This window comes from Salvelinus alpinus, chromosome 9, assembly GCF_045679555.1.
Source record: "Salvelinus alpinus chromosome 9, SLU_Salpinus.1, whole genome shotgun sequence".
Lineage (NCBI taxonomy): Eukaryota > Metazoa > Chordata > Actinopteri > Salmoniformes > Salmonidae > Salvelinus > Salvelinus alpinus.
In genome coordinates, this window is record NC_092094.1 from 32,501,607 (window position 1) to 32,521,841 (window position 20,235).

Here is a 20,235-nt window from a genome sequence, read left to right on the forward strand (position 1 = left end):
TGAAATTGACTGACCTTCATGTCTTAAAGTAATGACGGACTGTTGTTTCTCTTTGCTTATTTGAGCTGTTCTTGCCATAATATGGTCTTGGTCTTTTACCAAACAGGGCTATCTTCTGTATACCACCCCTACTTTGTCAAAACACAACTGATTGACTCAAACGCATTAAGGAAAGAAATTCCACAAATTAACTTTTAACAAGGCACACCTGTTAATTAAAATGCATTCCAGGTGACTCATGAAGCTGGTTGAGAGAATGCCAAGAGTGTGCAAAGCTGTCAAAGGGTGGCAATTTGAAGAGTCTCAAATATATTTAGATTTGTGTAACACTTTTTTGGTTACTACATGATTCCATAGTGTTGATGTCATCACTATTATTCTACAATGTAGAAAATAGTAAAATAAAGAAAAACCCTTGAATGAGTAGGTGTTCTAAAACGTTTGACTGGTAGTGTATATCATTAATTTATGAGTAAAAAAATTGTCTTAAAAGGGGCAATCTTAAGTTATCAAAAGTGCACGAGTTTGAGCATGTGTCTGTTAGGCCTTAGGCCTTCTCCAGCAATAATTAGATTGAGCAATAAAAGCCCCACTCGTGGTCTTCTTAAATGAAACTAGTTTTTGACAGTTTGGAGCACAATACCGTGGAGGAGTTTAGAATGTAGGAACTCCCTCACACTTGTATTTCATAGGCTGGGATCCGCACCATGCAGCTGTTGCAAGAGGGCATTTTTCACCAGCTGTCCGCTGATCGCAAAAATAATGATTGATAGGCAGCTTAAACTTCTTCAATTCAACCATTATTGGGTTAGGGCTCCCGAGTGGTGCACCTCTCAGTGCTAGAGGCGTCACTACAGACACCCTGGTTTTAATCCAAGCTGTATCACAACCGGCCGTGATTGGGAGGCCCATAGGGTGGTGCACAATTGCCCCAGTGTCATCCGGGTGGTGCACAATTGCCCCAGTGTCATCCGGGTTTGGCCGGTGTAGGCCGTCATTGTAAATAAGAATTTGTTCTTAACTGACTTGCCTATTTTAATAAAAGGTTAAATATATATTTTTAATGATAATAAATATATACATTTGTGAACAGCCATCCACAACAACCACAATCCGTAAGGGGCAAATCGGTAAATTAGAGAGTAGCGATGTGATTCACATCAATGCGCTATGTAGATGTCAATAATAAGTGATATGGTATTGCCCGTAGGCTACACCACTGCTGGCATCCTTACCTCCAAGCGTTTATTCAAGTTGGATAATTTTTGGATGCCGACAGCAGTCACACCATTGGAAGATATAGCTTGGACTGTAGTTTCCAAAAGCCTATTCCTGCTCTTTCCCGCAAACCATCAAACGCATTTGCTGTGTCACCAGTGGTCTCTGACTTGTGGTCAGACTCGCTCAGGCAGAACAAACTTAAACTTGCGCCTTTTTTTTCAATGCTGATTTGAATGTCATTGAGAAAACAGAAAGGTGTCCGCAAACAATGTCTCGCAAACATCCTTTCTGAATTGAAAAGTAATCCAAGAAGTAATCTAGTTTTTCAAAAGTATATGTAATCTGATTACAATATTTTTGCTGGTAACGGATTAGTTTTCATGTAATCCGTTACTCCCCAACCCTGTTCATTAAATCAATCAAACAACACCTATTCTATACCAGTGCCAAAGATTGGCATCAGGTTACAAGGAAAGTGTGTGTGGTTGTGTGTACTCACCCAAGAACGTGTCTGCTAAGCTGATGGACTGGGAGGATAGTGCTGTGCGGAAGCCCCGCCCACTGGAGGGGATGATGGTTGATTGACAGATGAAACTCTCCACCACATTGGCGGATTCCCCTGTCTCTCTCTGAGAGTCGGCGCTGGATAGGTCTGTCACATTATCTGTACACACAGCCCTCCTATCCTGAGAAATTGAAGCTCAATTCAGGATCACAAAGTAATTGTAGGTTGAAAATATTGTTCATCAATGTGTGTGTGTGCGCCTGCGTACCTCTTCACAGAGGCTGATGTTGAAGAGGTGGTAGTACTTAGTTCCTTTAGCGGTAAAACTGGGTCTGTTCATCAGTGTTCCAACAGAGCCGGGAGAACTGTAGTCAAAACTCTGAGACATTTTGTTGTCAGAGTAGGAAAAACACACAAACATTCAGTTGTGCCCTATGCATCTTGTGGAAGAAACAAATGGACACACACTTTTATTCACCAAGCTAACAAAATGTCCCCAATTGGTCCAATTTTTGTTTACTATTCTTGTGGGGACTTCTGGTCCCCACAAGAATAGCTAAACACGTCCACACACACACCTTGTTAGTCTTGCTGGATGGTCCACAGGGTTTGCAGACCTCTGGGCCCTGCGTGAGGTGAGGTGTGTGTTGGGGGGCACTCTGTGCACTGGCTGGTGTGTGTGTGTGTATATGTAGTGTTCTGGAGGGCAGGGGACACACAGCGAGCCGGAGGGTTGGGAGAGGAGGGCACAGGCCTGACACTCTGACGACACACAGTCTACTGTGTTACTCACTGAGATGAAGTAGATATGCACAATGCCGTTCACATTCTGACGCACCTGGAGGAGAGAGAGAAAGTGCTCTATTAGTATACAATTGGGTGTCTGTGTTACTGCATTGTGTTTCTGTGTTACTGCATTGTGTGTCTGTGTACTTACGTCAGAGGCTTGGTTGGTCCTCTGGAAGGCCCATGTGTATGATACAGAGGTGTTCTTGGTCACAATGTATGTGTATGACTGTCTGACCTTACTGCCCTCCCACGACTCCACCACTGTCGATCTCTTCCTGTTTATATCCTACACACAGTGATGTCATTTCCTTTACACATTCAAAAGTAGTTTACACATGTCCAACTATTTTCCAAGTGCCAATTACAAAATTCATATTAAAGGAATAGAAATACCCACACACTTGTGTATATGCTACTGTGTAGTTTGCAGTGAGTGTGGGTTTTTCTTTATCTTGTGTTGTTCTCACCATCATAAAGTACAGCTCACAGTCAGCTGAACACACCATCTCAAACTCAAAGATGATATGGCCAAACTTTGTCCCTACACCACCTTACTGAGGCCTGAGGATGGACACACACACACAAATTAAGAGAGAGCAAGAAGGAGAAGGGAAGAGAGCGAGAGACAGTGACAGACAGATTGAGGTTAATAGACTCACTTGAAGCCAGGTACGTGGAGGTTGAGGATGAGGTAGTCATTATCAGAGCCCCGTGCTCCACTGCAGATATGATCCCCCGCTACCTCCCAACCTGAGGGAGATACACACACACACAACAGGGTCTTCCCTGACTAAATCAAATGTATCTCATGGCCCACCTATGCATTTTGCTGAAGGCAGGGGTACCCAACCCTCCATCTGGAGAGATAGTCTCTCTATTCTTATCCTGCGGTAAAAGCCAGCATATCCAGCAGCTTTCCAGGAGGGTTGTTCCTCTTACCCCATAGCCTTAGAGGAACATGTCAACAGTAAAGAGCAACAGTGCCCTCTAGACCTCAGAGAGAGCAGCTGCACCAACCTACCGTTAATACCGTCACACTTGGAGCTTCTCACGTTGATGCAGGATGTCTTCATGTTGGCTGGTACAACATTCCACCACTTAAACTGATAACCTACAGCAGGCTCAGTACCTGCCAGACATGACTCACACACTGGGAGAGAGAGAGCATGGGGAGAGGAGAGGGAGAGAAAAAGATCAACATTTTGGAAATCAAACCTAAATAAAAACCAGCACCCATTGGGTAAGCAGAAAGAGGACAAGGGAGAAAGGGCTATTTTGTTACCTTTGACCCCATCAGAGAATGTCCCAGGGGGGCAGGGAGGTTAGCTGTGTTGTTGTTATAGAAACCAGGGTTGCATGTCTCACGGTCACCCGAAGGGAGCAGTGTTTCAGCCACACCGACCAGACAGATCTGAGGCTCCACCCACCTGTAGATCACCTGTGTCAAACCGCACACACACAGAGACAACATGGGGGATGAGGAACCTGTAATTATACAGAGAGCATGGAGGACACAGACACTAAACTATAGGGATACGGGAGTTAGAATGGCTAACCCCTGCATGGGCACTTGCAATCTAGCAATAATGGATGTGGTATTGGGAGGGTGAGTTGGTCTTCTGACCTTGCCCTCGAGGTCACAGGAGGTGTGGATCTGAAAGTAATCCTTCTTGGGTCATGGTGGTCTCGTTTTGCACACACCTGACCCTGTCGCTGGAAGAGAGAAGGAAAGAGGGGGGAGAGAATGTGTGTGAGAGGGAGAATACGTTTAAAACAGTTCACACCTGTTCTAACGCAGGACTTCTAAAAACAGACTGTGTATGGGTGTGTGTACTTAGACTTGTCTGCATGCGTGTGTACCTACAAGCATAGAGTGTGGTGGTGTTGCAAGGGGTACAGGAGCTGGCTCCGTGGCCAGAGTGGGTGTCTCTGGGGCAGGGCTGACATGTGGAGGAGCCTGGGGTTTGACTGAACGTCCCTGGTTTACAAGGGGAACACTGACGCATACACCATTCCTTGAGAAAGATAAAATAACACCGTACAGTACAGAGGGAAACTGGCATGAACAACTACAATAAAGACACACAAACACAGGTCCTACCCTCTATGTGGACGTTCTTCAGCAGAACAGGTTTCATTACTTTAGCTCCCAGGACCCCTGCAGTCTTCCAGTACAAGACTTTAGTGCCAGACTTCAGATTTACCTGGCACACACTCACGATCAACTTATTAATCAATGCACAAATGATCCAACCTGTGTTTTACCACATGTATTTTGTAGTAGAGGCCTGTATGGAATGCCCACTGAATGGAATGCACATCTACGAACTAAGAGCATCCCAAGACTGGACACTAGATGGTGCTGTAACCTCACAGAGAATGCCTAACCTATCAAGCGAGTATGTTTCTCTTACAGTGTGTGTGGCCCACTCCCCATGACTGGTGAGCTTGAGCCACTTCTTATCAGCAGTCTGGTCCATCTCCTGACACTGGTCATTCGGGATCTGCCAAGCAACCAGAACATCAACCAATCAATACATTTGTGAATATCAGTATATTTAGTGTTCTGGAAGTTATTGCAGATGAGACTAGCAGATATCTTAGAAATTTGTGAATGAAGTAGAAGACTCACAAAGAAGTAAAATAAGAGGTTAGGGTCAGTGTACTGGTATTCAAAGGAGAATGATTCCTGTTTCTTCAGATGGACAGCATACGTCAGAGAGACAGTACACTCATCTGTTAGACTCCAGGTAACTACCCTGGGGGAACCAGGACGAACTGGGCACACACACACAGCAGAGATGAATGAGATGTGAGAACTGCAATGCCATAATGATTTCAAATCAGAACAGGTTAACCCCTCCCCTTCACACACCTGTTGCAGGTGAGGCTGTTGTTTCCATGGGGACCGTTGTTGAGGTAAGTTGCTGGGGAGCTGAACCCGGTAGGGATGGTTTCCCAGTCATTGAAGCGAATGCCGCTGCCTAGAGAGTAGGTACCTGCTGCACCCTGTAGTAGGCTGGCTTAAGGCTAGAGGGGGTTGACTACATTTCTTAGTGTCCATTCCTCTTACTTCCAGGAGGGGGTGTTACAAGTGGACACAACATGGAGAAGAGAATTATACCACTGGTTGGAAGTGTCAGAGACAGAGAGGGGGAAGTAGCAGTGTTCTTAGGGGTTCCGGGTGGTGAAAAACAGAAGATATACAATCCCCTCCATATAAAAACTCAGCAAAAAAAATAAACATTCCTTTTTCAGGACCCGGTCTTTCAAAGATAATTCGTAAAAATCCAAATAACTTCACAGATCTTCATTGTAAAGGGTTTAAACACTGTTTCCCATGCTTGTTCAATGAACCATAAACAATGAATGAACATGCACCTGTGGAACGGTCGCTAGGACAGCTTACAGACGGTAGGCAATTAAGGTCACGATTATGAAAACTTAGGATATTAAAGAGGCCTTTCTACAGACTCTGAAAAACACCAAAAGAAAGATGCCCAGGGTCCCTTCTCATCTGTGTGAACGTGCCTTAGTCATGCTGCAAGGAGGAATGAGGACTGCAGATGTGGCCAGGGCAATAAATTGCAATATCCGTACTGTGAGACGCCTAAGACAGCGTTATAGGGAGACAGGACGGACAGCTGATCGTCCTCATAGTGCAGTCCTTCTCAAATAGTGGGGCGCGCCCTGACCCAGGGGGGCGCGTGTGACCCCGGGGAACATGCTTTTTTTTGCTGCAGGGAGTAGTTTTTTTTTTTCACCGAACAAGAGCACACAGCAGGAGATATGAAGTGCAGATAACAAACACCATGGAAAAATATTTAACAGGGATGACAAGAAAGGCGGAGAGAGACGGAGATAATGAGACAAACGTAAGTCTCCCGAAAGCTAAGACGAGGAAATATGACGACGCGTATGTAGCGCTTGGCTTCACTGTGACTACGGTGGGAGACGAGGAAAGACCGGTATGTTTACTGTGTCTAAAAATGTTGGCAGCGGACAGCATGAAGCCAAATAAATTAAGGCGTCACTTAAAGACATTACACCCCAATCACGCTGATAAGCCGCTTGAGTTTTTTCAGCGAAAACGTGCCGAATATTGCCAACAATCGTCCCGCTTTGTGAATGCTACTTCAGTAAACCAGCGAGCACTGTTAGCGTCATATAAGGTGGCGTACCAAATTGCTCAGTGCAAAAAAAACTCGCTCCATAGCAGAGGAGCTGATACTACCTGCAGCATTAGACATGGTCTCTGTCATGCTGGATGACGCAAGTGCTGCAAAAATAAAAACTATGACTTCCTCATTTCTTTTTTTTCCTTTTTTTTTTTTAAATCAGCACAAATTGTTTTATTCATTTTTGTTTTATAGGTCAAAGTGTTACATATATTGTGCTCCTGAGTTAATGTTTGATCAATTTGAATTTATTATTATTTATTGATTATATTTTATTTTTCAGTATCAAATGGTAAAAAAATGTACAGTTTAAATAAGGCTTGATTTTTTTTTTTTTTTTTCAGGCAAATCAATGCACTTTAAGTCTTTTCTGTTAGACTAAAAAACAATTATTCTTTGTAAGTTGATCTATATCTTTCTTTTTTGTTTTCTTTAATGTTAATAAGGATACAATGTTATGCAGAGGTGTACTTATAACAATTTGATAGACAAATTATACTATTTACAGTCGCGGCGGAGAGTTGGGGGGCGCAAAATGTTTATTTCATCCTAGGGGGGGCGTAACAGAAAATAATTGAGAAGCACTGTCATAGTGGCAGACCACGTGTAACAACACATACGAACATCACACCTGCAGGACAGGTACAGAATGGCAACAACAACTGCCCGAGTCACACCAGGAACGCACAATTCCTCCATCAGTGCTCAGACTGTCCAAAATAGGCTGAGAGAGGCTGGACTGAGGGCTTGTAGGCCTGTTGTAAGACAGGTCCTCACCAGACATCACCGGCAGCAATGTTGCCTATGGGCACAAACCCACCGTCGCAGGACCAGACAGGACTAGCAAAAAGTGCTCTTCACTGACGAGTCACGGTTTTGTCTCACCAGGGGTCATGGACGGATTTGTGTTTATTGTCGAAGGAATGAGCGTTACACCGAGGACAGTACTCTGGAGCGGGATCGATTTGGAGGTGGAGGGTCCATCATGGTCTGGGGCGGTGTGTCACAGCATCGACAGACTGAGCTTGTTGTCATTGCAGGCAATGTCAACGCTGTGTGTTACAGGGAAGACATCCTCCTCCCTCATGTGGTACCCTTCCTGCAGGCTCATCCTGACATGACCCTCCAGCATGACAATGCCACCAGCCATACTGCTCGTTCTGTGCGTGATTTCCTGCAAGACAGGAATGTCAATGTTCTGCCATGGCCAGCGAAGAGCCCGGATCTCAACATCTGGGACCTGTTGGATCGGAGGGAGAGGGCTAGGGCCATTCCCCCAAGAAATGTCTGGGAATTTGCAGGTGCCTTGGTGGAAGAGTGGGGTAACATCTCACAGCAAGAACTGGCAAATCTGGTGCAGTCCACGAGGAGGAGTTGCACTGCAGTACTTAATGAGATCAAGGACTTAACTGACCGCTCGCCCACCCACCCACACAGGGTTCTCATCAATGGGGCCCTCTGATGAACTGACCCTTAACACAGGGGTGTGTCCTTTCACCATAGTTGTTTTCTATCTACACTAACAAGATGAAGATCCAAGGAAACAATGTGGGCCTTTTCAAGTACACGGATGACATGGCTTTTTTTAAAGATGCTAAGTCAGATGGGAACAGCTATTTTAAACAGACCAACAACCTTCAAGAATGGTGCTGTCAAGTGACCTCCACGTCAATGTGAACAAGACAAATGAGCTGATCATCAATGGCAACAACCTGCCAATGCCCAACCACTCTACCTGAAGGACAAACCAGTGGAAATTATTGGTTGTTTTAAATACCTAGGGCCACAAATTGATGACAAGCTGAGCTTTACAGAGAATGCAGACTGTATAAAAAAAAAAAAGCAAACCTCTTTTTAATTAGGGAATTGAATTGGTTCAAGGTCAGCCAGGATGTTCTGGAGAGGATGTAAAGCAGTCTGGTGGAGAGTATCCTCACATTTAATATGACAGTCTGGTATGGCGATTAGAGAGTGAGGAGCAAAAGCAAACTAACCAGCATAGTAAACACAGCCAGCAAAGTAATTGGTCGACCTCAGGCACAGTTGAGCAGTCTGTTCCACAAGGCAACCAAAAGGAAGGCACTGGCTGGCGTTGGCGAACCCTCTACACCCTCAGTTCGAGAGGCTTCCAACTGGCCGGCACTGCAGAATGCCCACGGCCAAGAAGAACATGTTCAAAACATTAATTCTAGTACGAACTTCAGTCCCTGGACAATAAAGTAGACAAGCTCAGGATGAGGATCTCCTTCCAGAGAGACATCAGGGACATCGCACAAACAGGAATAAAGAACACTCCGGGAAGAAGAAAGGTGGAGGTGTATGTTTCATGATTAACTACTCATGGTCTGATTGGGAAAACGTACAGGAACTCAAGTCCTTTGGTTCACCAATCAAATGCAGACCATATTACCTCCCAAGAGAATTATCTTTGATTATAATCATAGCCATGTATACTCTCCCTTCCGGGATGGCTACTAGGCCTTCCCCTGCCCTCCCTTCAGTAAATCAGATCACGACTCCATTCTGCTCCTCCCTTCCTATAGAAAGAAACTCAAACAGGAAGTACCCGTGCTAAGGTCTATTCAACGCTGGTCTGACCAATCAGAATCCATGCTTCAAGAATGTTTTGATTATGCGGACTGGGATATGTTCCGGGTGGCCTCTGAGAATAACATTGATGCATACACTGACACGGTGACTGAGTTCATCAGGAAGTGTGTAGGGGATGTTGTTACCACTGTGACTATTAAAACCTACCCAAACCAAAAACCGTGGATAGATGGCAGCATTCGCGTAAAACTGAAAGCGCGAGGCACCACATTTAACCACGGCAAGGTGACTTGGAATATGGTAGAATACAAACAGTGCAGTTATTCCCTCCGTAAGGCAATCTAACAGGCAAAACGTCAGTACAGAGACAAAGTGGAGACGCAATTCAACGGCTCAGACACGAGACGTGTGTGGCAGGGTCTACAGACAATCACGGACTCCAAAGGGAAAATCAGCCATGTTGCGGACATCGATGTCTTGCACCCGGACAAGCTAAACACCTTCTTTGCCCGCTTTGAGGAGAACACAGTGCCACCGACGCGGGCCGCCCCCGAGGACTGTGGGCTCTCGTTCTCTGTGGCCGACGTAAGTAAGACATTTAAGCATGTTAACCCTCGCAAGGTTGCCGGCCCATCGCTAGCCACGTCGTCAGAGCATGTGCAGACCAGGTGGCTGGAGTGTTTACCTCCACCTTACCTGACACCCTAGACCCACTTAATTTTGCATACCACCCCAATTGGTCCACAGACAATGCAACCGCCAGCGCACTGCCCTATCCCATCTGGACAACTGGATCCTGGACTTCCTGCCCTGTGCAACATACACACATACATACAGTGCCTTCGAAAAGTATTACAGACCCCTTGACTTTCTCCACATTCCAGCCTTATTCTAAAATTGATTACATAAAAGAAATGCCTCAGCAATTTACACACAATACACCATAATAACAAAGCGGGAAAAAAAGTTTACAATTTTTAGCAAATGTATTACAAATAAATAGCTTATTTACATATGTATTCAGACCCTTTGCTATGAGACTCAAAATTGAGCTCAGGTGCATCCTGTTTCCATTGATCATCCTTGAGATGTTTCTACAGCTTGATTGGAGTCCACCTGTGGTCAATTAAATGTGGACATGATTTGGAAAGGCACACACTAGGGATGAAACCGTTACCTGTTTCACAATAAAATTCCAGACGGTTAGTATTACCGTTTCAATTTTTTATTATTATTAAAACCATGTTTGATTACCGTGGTTTGAAAAATTCATGGTAAATACTGTCCAGCATCAACCAAAGTTAGCAACAGTCTGACGCAGGCGCAGCATGCAACGGGAATTTTGTTTTGTGTGAAAACATGGTGGAAGGCAGTGACAGGACTCTGGAGATTTTTTTTGCCTTCCAAGAAGACCACATCTGAAGTGTGGTCATATCTTTTGGTTTTACAAGAGTCCTGAGGGAAACTTAATCAAAGATGGTCACCCTGTTCTCAGAACATGCAAAACAAAACAAAAAACGCTGTGGTGGGGGCAACACTTCAAATCTCTTGAGTCATTTTCGTGACCACCACCCACTACTTTATAGCGAATGCAAGGTAAGTTAACTTTTAGCTCAATGCATGTTGTGGGGACGTCGAAATGGGGGAAAATGTTTGTCTGTCTAACTTGCTAATAGCTTGTCAATAATGTCAACTGAAGCTTTCAGTGTTACCTACTCTTGTAAAAACACTACACGTTGTTCTGCTGCTGTATGCGCCGTGTGTCACGTATACTCCCTCTCCGGCCTCTAGGTTGTCAGGCTGCTGATTATCCCGCACACCTGTCACCATCGTCAAGAGCACCAGGGCCTCATGACACTCACCTGGACTCCGTCACCTCCTTGATTATCTTCCCTATATCTGTCACTCCCCTTGGTTCTTTCCTCAGGTGTTGACTCTTTCATGTCGGTGCGTTGTTTGTGTTTATTGTTTTGTTCATTTATTAAAACACTCACCTCCCGTACTTGCTTCCCGACTCTCAGCGCACTTGTTACATCGTGTGTCTGCATACTATTCGCCCATTGCACACAATAACACGTTATGTAGTTTAGTCACCCAACCAACATATTTTGTTCATTTAAAATCCGACAGTCGTCGACTTGGTTGTAAAAGTGTTCCAACAGGAGAAACACTATAGACTCCTATACAAGACTCCTGTATTTATGTCAATTGTTGGGCTCATTGAAAATACTATCACTGTCTTCTTAAGACTCATTTGTATTTACGTCAATTGTGCATGGGGTCATTGCATGTACTCAAATGCAACACAGAAGATTGTGTGTGAATAATAATAATATACATTTGCTATACCCTTGTTTACAGAGTGGGCGTGCAGCAGGCAAACCCAGTGACGCTACCGGTCTCTCCTCTACAGTTTTGACACAGACACTCGAGCAAGCATTTAAAAAGGCTTATGCACCCACATCAAAAAATGCTCAAGACCTCACTGCAGCACTTTCATATTACATTGCAAAGCACATGATGCCATTTCAAATTGTTGAGAGGCCTGGCTTTCTGAGGCTGATGAAGGTTGCCGTGCCTCACTACTAAGTGAGATCACGAACATTATTTTCCAAGACTGAAATCCCAAACCTGTACAACCAGGTTAAAGCTGATGTTGGAAAAAGTTTGGCTCAAGGCACATGATTTGCTGCAACTACTGACCTCTGGACCAGTGAAAGCGGGGGTGGTCAACTCTACATCAGCTTCACTATCCATTACCTCACCCCAGACTGACAACTGGAATCTAACTTCCTGGGAACACAGTTCTTCCCAGAAGATCACTTGGCTCACAACATCAGAGTTTTTTGAGAATATGCTGGAAGAGTGGGGGATCAACAAGATAGACCTGGTGTGTATAACCACAAACAAGATCAAGTCTTTTCAAGAGTTCCCAGATCTGTGGCTTTGGTGCTTTGGCCATAATTTGAACCTGGCCATCTCAAAGGCTCTGAAAATTCAGAGAGTTGACACAGCAGTCAAGGCCTGCTGTCATCTGGTCCAAGGCTTCTCACAGACCTGGAAGAGAAGGAGAGAACTGAGAGAAAAGCAAGCTGCCCTCAACATGCCACAGAAGGCTCTGATCCATGATGTGGTGACCCGATGGGGATCTACACACAAGATGCTTGAGTGTTTCCTCAGCCAACAGCAGCCAGTCTGTGCGACACTGGCTGGAGAAAGAGAAACATGGCATCTGATGCCCAAGGATGCCAACATAAGTGTCATGGAGCAACTGTGCCAGCTCCTTGAACCTCTGAGCAAGTTTACAGATGCACTTGCCTCCGAGACACGAGTGACACTGTCAGCCATCAAGGCTGTCCTGGACTACATCACCCGTGATGTTCTGGTGGAAAAGGATACAGAGCCATCTCTGACCAAGGAGATGAAAAGGGTAATGAGAAAAGACCTTAACAACAGATACACAGAGATGGGAAAGAGTCATGCACATGGCTTGTTACATTGACCCCCGCTTCAAAAGGAGCTTTTTAGATGAGCCTGGGGCTGCAAAAGTTGACACTGCCAGCTGTGTCCAGGAGGCCTTGAAGCTGGCAGCTGCACAAGTCAGGGAAGAACCACAAAGCACCAGCAGCACCTCCACCACCAACACCCCCACAGTGGCAACGGAGGGGGAAGGCCTGACTGGGTCGCTGAGAAAGATCACCTCAACAAGGCAGCAGAGCGGTGAAGAGGGTCAGATTCCAACCACCTCAGAAGACAGAGTGAAAGAAGAGATCAAGGTCTACCTGTCTCTGCCACCCATTCCAGCAGAAGAGGATCCACTGGTGTGGTGGAGGGGCCATGCATCAGAGCTGCCTCACCTTGCCAGCGTTGCCAGGAAGCTTTTGTGCATCCCAGCAGCCAGCGTGCCATCCGAGAGTGTTCAGTTCCAGCGGGCACATTGTCTCTCCTCGCAGATCACTACTTAAACTGGACAAAGTAAATATGCTGACATTTTTATATTTCAATCTCAAGTGAACAAAGATGCGTACGTACAGGATGTTAGGCCAGCAGCACCTTATGTCTTTATGAAGGAGAGACGGACATATAATCAGTGCTGTTCATTTGATTCGTTTACATATGGTTGTATTGTTCTTACATGCACATTGGATGTGTTTACATATGGTTGTATTGTTCTTACATGCACATTGGATGTGTTTACATATGGTTGTATTGTTCTTACATGCACATTGGATGTGTTTACATATGGTTGTATTGTTCTTACATGCACATTGGATGTGTTTACATATGGTTGTATTGTTCTTACATGCACATTGGATGTGTTTACATATGGTTGTATTGTTCTTACATGCACATTGGATGTGTTTACATATGGTTGTATTGTTCTTACATGCACATTGGATGTGTTTACATATGGTTGTATTGTTCTTACATGCACATTGGATGTGTTTACATATGGTTGTATTGTTCTTACATGCACATTGGATGTGTTTACATATGGTTGTATTGTTCTTACATGCACATTGGATTTGTTTACATATGGTTGTATTGTTCTTACATGCACATTGGATTTGTTTACATATGGTTGTATTGTTCTTACATGCACATTGGATTTGTTTACATATGGTTGTATTGTTCTTACATGCACATTGCTTTACTTGTGTTGCTTTTATATGCACATTTGATTTGCTTACTTAAGGTTGTGTTCATTTAAAGCTGCACTATGTAAACTTTTACCTCATGGCCACATCTTTAATGTTAATGCTATTATTTTAATGTTTATGCAAACAAAAAGTGCATAGTGCTGCTAATTTTATTTGTTGTTTGTTGGTTTTCAACATAAAACTTGGTGACATGATTTCAGTGTGTGTATTAGTACTTTTTGAACATCTCCAGCACATTTTAACAATACCGCGATAATACTGATAACCGTGATAATTTGTCACTATAATCGGGATATGAAATGTTCATACCGTTTCATCTCTAGCACACACTTGTCTATATAAAAGGTCAAACAGTTGACAGTGCATGACAGAGCAAAAACCAAGTCATAAGGTCGAAGGAATTGTACGTAGAGCTCTGAGACGAGCTTGTGTCGAGGCACAGATCTGGGGAAAGGTATCACAAAATTTCTGCAGCATTGAAGGTCCCCAAGAACACAGTGGCCTCCATCATTCTTAAATGTTAGAAGTTTGGAACCAACAAGACTCTTCTTAGAGCTGGCCATGATCAGGAATCCATTTTTGTAATGTGAAATTGTTTTATAAAAAACTATTTCAGAAATTTTAGCATAAGACTGTAACGTAACAAAACATGGAAAAAGTCAAGGTGTCTGAATACTTTCCGAATGCACTGGACATACATACATACAGGCAAACATACTCCGGACTCCAACATTGCTCGTCTTAATATTTAAATATTTCTTAATGCCATTCTTTACTTTTAGATGTGTGTATTGTTAGATATTACTGCACCTTTGGAGGTAGGAACACAAGCATTTCACTACACCCGCAATAACATCTGCGAAATATGTGTATGCGACCAATAAAACGTGATTTGAATAAAATGTTATTTGATTAATTCCTTGTGCTGTTGGACTCCTAAATGCAATGTAAATTGTATTGGTATATGCACTTATCTATTTATCTATTTTAACAGTGCAGTTGGGGCAGTGGTCAGTTAATGTATCAATATCCTTTATGTTTTTAGTGTATGCAAAATGATGGACTGACTGTTTTAAATGTGTGTGATGTGATCCTTTTAATGTAAGGTGATGCCAAATAAAAATCTCCATCCTGGATCAACAAAGTTTTATTCTATATGGGACAACTTTGATAAGTTACTTTGTCCAAATACTTATGACTTATTCACATGGGGGACTAGATACATAAAGTGCTTTCATTTCTAAATGATAAAACATAAGTATAAAAAATAAGCTAAGGACCCTGCGACTAAACTAGAGGTCGACCAATTAATTAGGGCCGATTTTAAGTTATGACAATCGGTAATCAGCTTTTTTGGATGCCAATTCTGGCCGATTAAGTTGCGAACTAGCATTAAACTTATCTTATAAAAAACAATCAATCTTCACATAATCACTAGTTAACTACACATGGTTGATGACATTACTAGGTTAACTAGCTTGTCCTTTAAAAAAATATATATATATTTTACTTATCCGTTATTTTACCAGGTAAGTTGACTGAGAACACATTCTCATTTACAGCAACGACCTGGGGAATAGTTACAGGGGAGAGGAGGGGGATGAAAGAGCAAATCGTAAACTGGGGATTATTAGGTGACCGTGATGGTTTGAGGGCCAGATTGGGAATTTAGCCAGGACACCGGGGTTAACACCCCTACTCTTACGATAAGTGCCATGGGATCTTTAATGACCTCAGAGAGTCAGGACACCCGTTTAATGACCAAAGGCTCGTATTTCTCTGTGTTTATTATATTATAATTAAGTCTATGATTTGATAGAGCGGTCTGACTGAGTGGTGGTATGTTATATATGTTATATATAATGTTATATATAAATCGGGACATTAATTAGCAGAATCAGGTGTGTTCTAAAGGGCCAGGCTAAAGCATGCATATCCAGTGGCTCTCCAGGAGGAGAGTTGGCCCCAGCTAAATGTAAAGCATGCATATCCAGTGGCTCTCCAGGAGGAGAGTTGGCCCAGGCTAAATGTAAAGCATGCATATCCAGTGGCTCTCCAGGAGGAGAGTTGGCCCAGGCTAAATGTAAAGCATGCATATCCAGTGGCTCTCCAGGAGGAGAGTTGGCCCAGGCTAAATGTAGGGCTTGTTTTCTGATTCATGGTAGTCTTGTGGAAGTGCAGAGCAATGCCCTGGTAAGTTACTGTTACTGACTGCAAAGTAAATTCTGAGTATGTGTCAGTCCAAATGAAACAGGCTCGAAATGGATGAACATTGCATCTTCAACAAGTCGGAGGCGCAGGACATACTACTCACCCCGGACCAGGCTCCCGAGACTCAAAAAGAAAAAGGTGGCGTAAGAGGCCGACGTGCGGGCACACTGGCGAAACTTCGTCGGCGAGTACATAAACCGCCTCAACCCTCCTTTCTATTGGCGAACCTACAATCACTGGAGAACAAACTGGAAGAGCTCCGTTCGAGACTATCCTATCAACGGGTCCTGAATAACTGTAACATACTATGTTTCTCAGAGTCGAGGCTGAACAAGGACAATATATCTCAAATCTAACAGGTGTAACCTTTTCCGTGAAATGCTTACTTACAAGCCCTTAACAAACAATGCACTGAGATGAGTAATGTAGGGTATGTAAACATATAAAAGTGGCATTGTTTAAAGTGGCTAGTGATACATGTATTACATAAAGATGGCAAGATGCAGTAGATGGTATAGAGTACAGTATATACATATGAGATGAGTAATGTAGGGTATGTAAACATTATATGAAGTGGCATTGTTTAAAGTGGCTAGTGATAAATTTTTCATAAATTTTTACATTATTAAAGTGGCTGGAGTTGAGTTAGTATGTTGGCAGCAGCCACACAATGTTAGTGGTGGCTGTTTAACAGTCTGATGGCCTTGAGATAGAAGCTGTTTTTCAGTCTCTCGGTCCCTGCTTTGATGCACCTGTACTGACCTCGCCTTCTGGATGATAGCAAGGTGAACAGGCAGTGGCTCGGGTGGTTGTTGTCCTTGATGATCTTTTTGGCCTTCCTGTGACATCGGGTGGTGTAGGTGTCCTGGAGGGCAGGTAGTTTGCCCCCGGTGATGCGTTGTGCAGACCTCACTACCCTCTGGAGAGCCTTACGGTTGTGGGTGGAGCAGTTGCCGTACCAGGCGGTGATACAGCCCGACAGGATGCTCTCGATTGTGCACCTGTAAAAGTTTGTGAGTTAAATAGTTACCCGGACTATCTGTCTTGACCATTTTTGCATAACCTTTTTTGACTCATCACATAATGCTGCTGCTACTGTTTGTTATCTGTCACTTATTCCTACAGTATTTATATGTACATACAGTATCTACCTAAATAACTTCGTACCCCTGCACATTGACTTGTTAGCTGTTGCCTGCTCTGTGCTACGGCTCAGAGGTGATGAGTGGAGCGAGAGAGCGAGAGAGCGAGAGAGAAGGAAAGGCAGCTCCATGAAAGAAACTGATAACACAGTCTGCCCTGAGTGGTGAGACACAGCACAGCACAAACGCAAAACACACAGACACCTCTGAACCCCTTCACAATACTAAGTCAAGCATTGTCTTGGCCTAAACAGTACAAGTGTCCTAAGCAACAATCCCACAGGAATCCCACAGACAGGACTGCCTGATGGCATGACTGACAGTTACTCTAAGAAGCAGGATGAGTAGTCTCTCTCTATGCTGTGTGTGTGTGTTTTTTTTATATTAGATAAACATATGAATCTGACCAGAAGTGATGCGTCATCAATTCTTAATCGTATTAGTTTCGGTTGATGGAATAACAATAGCCTACATTAGCGCTCATGTTCTCAGTATGTGCCTAAACTCACAGTCCTCTTCTGACTCTATTTGAATGGGTAAACTGGTAAATAACACGTTCCTGTGTTTTCCAGTAACATGCATAGCCTATTATTACCCTACAGAAAATACTTATGGTAACAATGACTCCGACAACACACATTATCTGTGTCCTGCGAGTGGATCTTACCTCTGTGCATGGATGTGGTCGCTTAGCCCCGACTGCCAGTTGGAGAAAGGAGGAGCGAGCTACCACCGATAAACCAAGACCGAGACAGCATAATAGGTAGCAGGAAATAAAGCGATGGTCTGATAAACGTTATTGTAACGTGTCGACTTAACTCGGACTCACAAGAATCATTGACTTCCAAAGTATTTCTCCTTCACCAAGCATCGCCTCCCTCCGTTCCTCACGTGACTTCTAGTGCCCCACTGGTATTGCACCACTAGGTGTCGCTAATATACTACATCCCTCCTCTTCTGTTTGACGAACCACTATGATAACACATCTCCAAACTGCAGATCTATGCATTATAACGTAACAAAACATTATCTAGTACTCAAAATAAGGTATCTCTCGTATACAGTATTAACATATTTTCCAACAACAATATACTGTAATGTTTACTTCTAATTTCTTTAAACTACCAACCATAACACTAGTTACATTTCAGGACCTCTTTTGTTAACAATGTTTCTTTAAACAATAGTTGAGTTGAGTTTATTTTATTTTTTACAGGGACAGTGCACATTAATCAACGTTTCAGTAAAAGTGCCGGTTTTAGCCAGCCGGCTAATTTTCAACCGCAGTCCCTGGGCAGGTTATTAAAAACAATTACAATATAGACAATCATTGAGCAGTGAGCACACACAGAGCAACATAGGACAAGCAAGACATAGCATACAGACAGAGCAACATAGGACAAGCAAGACGTAACATACAGACAGAGCAACATAGAACAAAAAGCAGCAAGGCAAAATTCATAAAAGCAACAAAGTGTTTCCACACCTCACAAGCTACAGACAACAGACAACGTGGCCATGAGAAACGTCTGTAGTTCTGTGTGCCAATCCTTCCCTTCTGCGCGAATTGCTTTGACAAGCGTCCTGTTCTGTCTTTCAACTTCGGCGTTGGCCTGAGGCCAGTATGGAGTGATGCGGCGGTGTTAGATCCCGCTTTCCTCCACGCATGCTCAGAAATCACTCGCGGTGAGAAGAACGCCATTATCCGTCACAATAGACTCAGGATACCCATGGACTGCGAACGCCATTCTTAGGCTTTTGATTATATTGGCGGTGGTAACGCAGTTTAGGATACTCACATCAACCCATCTTGAGTAGTAGTCCGTTACAAGGAGGTGTTCTCCTGTTGGAAACAGCCCACACATGTCAATGGCTAGGATCTGCCATGGTTTAGCTGGTAGCTCTGTTCTGACTGGGCAGGACTTCACCAGCAGTTCAACCTCTTTATCAATGCATCAGCTGTCAGAGAAGCTCACAGATCATTGCACCTGTACATAGCCCATCTGTAAATAGCCCATCCAACTACCTCATCCCCATATTGTTATTGTAACAGTCATCGTTGCATGAACAAGTGGACCAAAGCGCAAAACACTTGAACAAAATAACAAAGAGCAAATCGACAATGAACAGTTCTGTCAGGTGTATAAACACAAAACAGAAAATAACTACCCACAAAACACAGGTGGGAAAAGGCGACCTAAGTATGGTTCCCAATCAGAGACAACGATAGACAGCTGTCCCTGATTGAGAACCACACCTGGCCAAAACAAAGAAATACAAAACATAGAAAAATGAACATAGAATGTCCACCCAAATCACACCCTGACCAACCCAAAATAGAGACATAAAAAGATCTCTAAGGTCAGGGCGTGACAGTTATTTATCTTTTTGCTCCTTTGCACCCCAGTATCTCTACTTGCACATTCATCTTCTGCACATATATCACTCCAGTGTTTAAATGCTAAATTGTAATTACTTCGCCACTATGGCATATTTATTGCCTTACCTCCCTAATCTTACCTCATTTGCACACACTGTAAATAGATGTTTTTCTATTGTGTTGTTAACTGTACGTTTGTTTATTCCATGTGTAACTTTGGGTTGTTGTTTTTATCACACTGCTTTGCTTTATCTTGGCCAGGTCGCAGTTGTAAATGAGAACTTGTTCTCAACTGGCCTACCTGGTTAAATAAAGGTGAAATTAAAAAAATAATTACAATTTTAAAAAAGAATAATGTTTGGCTACCACACTGTTGTATTTTTACTATCCCCTGATGCCCTTCGTGCGCTAACATCAAAGTCCGTTTCTAAGCTGCTCGTGGCATAATAATGTGGTTGCTTCGTAGAACTATCTGTCCAACAATGGAGAGTTCTTCTTGAACACATCGGTATGCAGTGTGGCATGTGCTCCAGTCACCTTGTCTGATGCTTGTCTGATGCTTGCTCGTTGAGTAGCTAGAACTGGGTCCTTTGCTCAC

At 43.5% G+C, this 20,235-nt stretch overlaps 1 pseudogene; it reads right to left on the reverse strand.

The window, feature by feature from the left end:
• The window catches only part of LOC139584659 (endosome/lysosome-associated apoptosis and autophagy regulator family member 2-like), a 28,493-nt pseudogene extending 10,340 nt beyond the window's left edge, over positions 1–18,153 (reverse strand).
• Positions 18,154–20,235: the final 2,082 nt, after the last annotated feature.